Below are 5734 nucleotides of genomic sequence, written 5' to 3'. Positions count from 1 at the left end.
CCAAACTACATCTAAGAGTCTCCCAAAATTTTTTAAACAATTTCTTTTTAAAAAAAATTTTTTAACATTTATTTATTTTGGAGAGACATACAGGTCATGAGCAGGAGATGGGCAGAGAGAGAGGAAGACACAGAATCTGAAGCAGGCTCCAGGCTCTGAGCTGTCAGCACAGAGCCCAACGCGGGGCTCAAATCCACAAATTGTGAGACTGAGCCAACCAGGTGCCCCTAAAACAATTTCTAATTTTGTTCTCAGAATTACTTCTTAGTCGCCTTGAAGTCATTTATTAGTTAACTGTACTTGCTGTGTTCTGAACAGCATGTTAATTTAAGTAGAAAAAAATGTAGTTTTTTAACTTCAAGGTTAATAGCTTCAGAGTTAAAGCTATTAATATTTTTTTTAGTTGGCTGCAAAAGAAATCCTAAGAAGTAATTTAAAGAACATGTCACTGTGGCAACATCTTGAAAATGAATCAATCTCATGAAATAAAAGCATGTTTTCCCTACTTGATCTTTTCTATAAATTTTTTTTTTTTGCAACGTTTATTTTTATTTTTGGGACAGAGAGAGACAGAGCATGAACGGGGGAGGGGCAGAGAGAGAGGGAGACACAGAATCGGAAACAGGCTCCAGGCTCTGAGCCATCAGCCCAGAGCCTGACGCGGGGCTCGAACTCCCGGACCGCGAGATCGTGACCTGGCTGAAGTCGGACGCTTAACCGACTGCGCCACCCAGGCGCCCCTCTACTTGATCTTTTCAAATTAAAAAAAAAAAAAAGACTGCAAAGGCAAATAAAGGAAATAATTCTAAGCCTTAGAAATGGTTTGCTTAATCCCAGGTTTGAGCCAAGCACTATCCCGGGCGCTGCTAATTATACAGAAAAGAGAAACAGTCCCTATCTTCAAGAAGTCATGAATTGAGAGGATGGGGTTGAAGGGAATAGTGAATAAATATGCAAATTATCATAACGTATTGAAGTATTTTTCACAGAGAAATAGAGGTTACAATGATACTGTGTTACAGAACATCTTATAGAGATTTAAACAGGATTCAGAAAGAAGGAACAGAGCCTAACCAAGGGACCTTGACCATATACAGTGACCTATATGACAGTGATGCCTGAGCCCAGTTTTGAAAGAATAGCAATTCTCCAGAGAGTGAAATAAGTACTCCCTTTAAAAAAAAAAATTATTTATTTTGAGAGAGCACATTCTTTTTTTTTTTTTTATATGAAGTTTATTGACAAATTGGTTTCCATACAACACCCAGTGCTCATCCCAAAATGAGAGAGAGCACATTCTTGAGAGCAGGGCAGGGACAGAGAGAGAGGGAGAGAGAGAATCCCAAGCAGGCTCTGCACTGTCAGTGCAGAGCTTGATATGGGGCTTGATCTCACAAACGGTGAGATTATGACCTGAGCCGAAATCAAGAGTCAGGTGCTTAACTTCTAAGCTTCAGTCTGTTCAGTTATCTTCGACCTCCTAAACTCATTCTCCACACATTATCGTCAGAGCAATTTCCCTTACATATAATCTTTAATTGGTTCTATAATTTCAGAATCAAATTCAAATTCCTTTAGAATAGCAATTAAGACCTTTGGTCTTAATTGGCCTCTGCCTTCTTCTCAAGCTTCAACCTCTGTCATTCTCATTATTTAATAGATGTTCTACAAATGTGCCATGCTATCACCCACCTGTACATTTGCATATGTGGCTCCCTCTCTTTGAAGTACTGATCTCACTCAGGGCACCTTTATGTTTGCCGGTGGGAGATGATAAATCTTTAAATGGAAAGGTCAGGAACCAGCATCACTGGTAGAAGTAACATCTGATCCCTGTACTCAAAAACCTGTCAGGAAGTATCTGTGTGTCTGGATATTATTCAGGTTCAGTAATGAATGAAAAAATATGAAAACTGACAGAACGAAAGGATTTTAACTAAAGAATTCCTGGCCTGGAAGGGCTCTTCCTTTGCTTCAGGAAATGTGATATCTGTCCTTGTAAGGAGCCTCATTTACCAGGCTACTGACCAGGATTCTGTGGGCAAAGTCAGAGTTCCAGGTACACAGAGTCACAGGCCTGTTATCCATGGAGCTGCCCTGTGGGCCAGGACAGGAACTTAGGGCGAGGAAAGGTCCTAAGCCTGGGGTGAGAAATATAGAAAAAAAGAAAATGGATGTTAGATTGTTGTGATCAAAAGGCTGCTCTTGTCCCTCAGTTTCTTTGTCTTCCTTTGTTGCCTTAAAATTTCTAATATTTCATTAGCATAATACCCATCCATGTTGTCACAAATGGCAGCAGTTATCATCCTCTTTATGAATGAGTATAATCCATTGTGTACATATGCCACATCTTTCTTATCTATTCATCTATCAATGGTGGACACTTAGGTGGTTTCCATATCCTGGCTATTGTAAATAATGCTGCAATAAACATAGGGGTGCAGGGGCACCTGGGTGGCTCAGTCAGTTAAACTCATTCAGCTCAGGTCATGATCTCTTGGTTTGTGGTCCTGAGCCCCACATCTCACTCTAAGCTGACAGCTCGGAGCCTGCTTGGGATTCTCTATCCCTACCCCCACTTGTGCTTTCTCTCGCTCTCTCTCAGAATAAACTTAAAAAAAAAAAACCGTAGGGGTGCATATATCTTTCAAATTAGTGTTTTTGTGTTCTTAGGGTCAATATGCAGTAGTGGAAATATTGGACCATATAGTATTTCTAACTTTTGAGGAAAGTCCATATTGTTTTCCACAGTGGCTATGCCAACATTCCCACCGACAGTGTATAAGGGTTCCTTAAGTCAGACTGAGAAATACAAATACCATATGATTTCATTTATATGTGGAATCTAAAGAAACAAAACCAAAAACAAATGAAAAAGCACACAAAAAGCAGAATCATTCCTATAAATATAGAGGACAAACTATGGGGGGAGCACAGGTAAAATGAGTGAGGGAGAGTGGGAGGTACAGGCTTCCATTTATGGAATGAATAAGTCACAAGAATAAAAGGTACAGCATAGGGGGCACGTGGGTGGCTCAGTCAGTTGAGCATCCAACTTCGGCTCAGGTCATGATCTCAAAGTTCATGGGTTCAAGCCCCACGTCCGGCTCTGTGCTGACAGCTCAAAGCCTGGAGCCCGCTTTAGATTCTATCTGTCTCTCTCTGCCCCTCCTCTGCTCATGCACTGTCTCTCTCTCTCTCTCTCAAATAAACATTAAAAATTTTAAAGTACAGCATATGGAATATACTCAATGATAAGGCAATAGCATGGTATTGTGACAGATGGTAGCTACACGTGTGGTGAACATAGCATAATGTATAAACTTAATCACTATGTTGTACACCTGAGACTAATGTAACATTTGTCAACTATACACAAATTAAAAAGAAAGATTCTTAATAATTCAGTTGAGTCACCTAATCAAAAAAAATTAAAAGATATTTTAACATTAGGTAATCCATTAATGTCTTACCTGTGAATTTGTTAAAATATGGGAGATCACGGTATTGAAAATAATAATCTAATGTTTTAAGAACGAAGCTAGTAATATGTCATTTTAAGGTAATAAAGAATCTTGAGCTTCCCCTTCTGTCTGTAATGAAGTCACAAGATCCATACTTCCTTCCAGCATCAAATGAGTAAAAAGCCCGATGAACTACAATGAAGCATAACGACAGGAGTGCAGGGCGCTGTCTGGAGGCAGGAACCATCCTGGCTGTCCCAGCTCAGAACTTCTGGAGCTTCCAGGATGCAGTGAGGAAGGGATCCAGGCAGAAAGCAGGGGTCCCCCTGAGTTAAGGAAACAGGGATGACAATTTGAGAAGGGAAAGGCAGCCTCAGGTCCAAGTATTAAGGAGGTAAGTATGTACTTGCTGCAACAAGGGGGCAGTTTTTAAAAAAGCTCAGAAGAGTCTGATGAGACTGTGGTAAAGGAAAGAATCTGTTAGCGTGACTGGCCCAGTCTCTAAATAGTACCTTTACCTAAATTTTTAAAGAAGTTTCTGATCTTTTAAAAAAATGTCTAATTGGCATTGTTATGAAATTATGTGGTTTTTCTGATACCAGTTCTTTGAAATTTTTGAGACTACTTTATAGCCTAGCATGAGGTAATTTTTAAAAATAAAAGTGTTAAAAATGTGTTTTCATTAATTTTGGAATTTCTATATGTCTCTACATTAAATCAAACATTAATTTTGCTGTTCAGAAATTCTATATACTTGGTGACTTTTTTGGGGGGAGTTGGGGATCAGCTTTTCTATCAGTTACTGATAATAATAAGTTAAAAATATCTCTGTAATGGATTTGTCAATTCTCTTGTCAATTTTTGCTTTATATATTTTGAAGCTACATCGTTAAATACATGAGTTTATTAATATTTTCTTGGTGAATTAACTTTTTATTGTTATGTAATTACTTTTCCTACTTCTAGTAGTGTTTTTTCTTAACGTGTTATTTTGCATTTAACCAAATGTAGCCACATGAATTTTCTTTAATTATTTGCCAGGTGTATCTTTTTCCATCTTTCTACTTAGAAGATGTGTGTATCCTTGTTTTAGCAGATATCTATATTTTTAAAAATCTAGTCTTACAGTATTTTTAATTCGAAAGCTCATTCCATGTGCATATCTAGTAGTTACTGATAGACCTAGGTTTATTGCTACCATCTCCTTATGTACATTTGGTCTAAATTTTTGTTTCTGGGTTGTTAGGTTTTTTTGTGGATGTAGTTCATGTCATGTCATGTCATGTCATGTCATGTCATGTCATGTCATTTATTTTGTCTTCCCTCTTCCCTGTTCCATACCCTCTGCCTACTTGTTTGGAAATTGCACGCTTTATGTTTTGAGTTTTATCAAGGACCATTTCTATACCAGAGCAACTATGATGAATATGTTCATGTAGTTGCTAATGTAAGAATGCCCTGTAGTGGTGGATAAACTGTTGGTTCAAGGTATTTGTCATACTGTAATGACATATTTTTTATTTAGTTTGGTACTATCTGCATTACCTTACTTAGCTTGGATAAATGAATCGTGAAGACTTTCATATTTTTCAACATTTTGCAATAGTTGGGGCTGCTCTCAAAGGAAATAAAATTAGTTAAATAAAGACACTAGTTAAAAGTAGTAAAGAAATATTTTATTCAGTACTACTGCAATAGGGGAGAGAGGCTTCAGTAAAATTGAACTCCACTCCCAATACAGCAAAGAGAGCTGCAGATTTACAGCAACAAGTAGAGTAAGGGGATCATGGATGGAAAATTACCAAAAGGAGACAGCAAAGTTGGGGGATTCTTGCAAACCTGTCTCAATAGGATTCTTGCTAAAGGCAGGACAAGAATGTAAACATCAAGAGTAGAGGATAAGGAACTTGATCATATATCAAGAATGGGGCTTCTACCTAAATTGACTTAGCAGGATTCTTGCTAAAACTAGGGCTCTGCAGGACAGGGATTGGGCCCAAAGATGTGGCCTAGAGGACTCAGAGGGAAATGTCTGAAGTTTGGTCAAGTCTTTGTCACAGCAGTAGAAAGAGACAGAAGAAACTAGCAGTTATCTTTATAAAACGAAATATTACAATCTACACTACCATATTGATCTCTTGAGCTACCAAATGTCATCTATTTCTCCAGTGTTCCAGCTGAAACAACTCTGGCCATATATTTAACTGGAGATTTTTGCTGCATTCTACACTGTGCTAATCTTGAAGCACTTAGCATAGCGCCTGACACTG

Source organism: Lynx rufus, unplaced genomic scaffold, assembly GCF_022079265.1.
Source record: "Lynx rufus isolate CCGP_SWC_20201006 ecotype Redwood Valley unplaced genomic scaffold, mLynRuf1.p SCAF_1, whole genome shotgun sequence".
In the NCBI taxonomy this organism is placed as follows: Eukaryota; Metazoa; Chordata; class Mammalia; order Carnivora; family Felidae; genus Lynx; species Lynx rufus.
The sequence above is the reverse complement of the archived record's forward strand: the minus strand, read 5'-3'. Positions refer to the sequence as shown.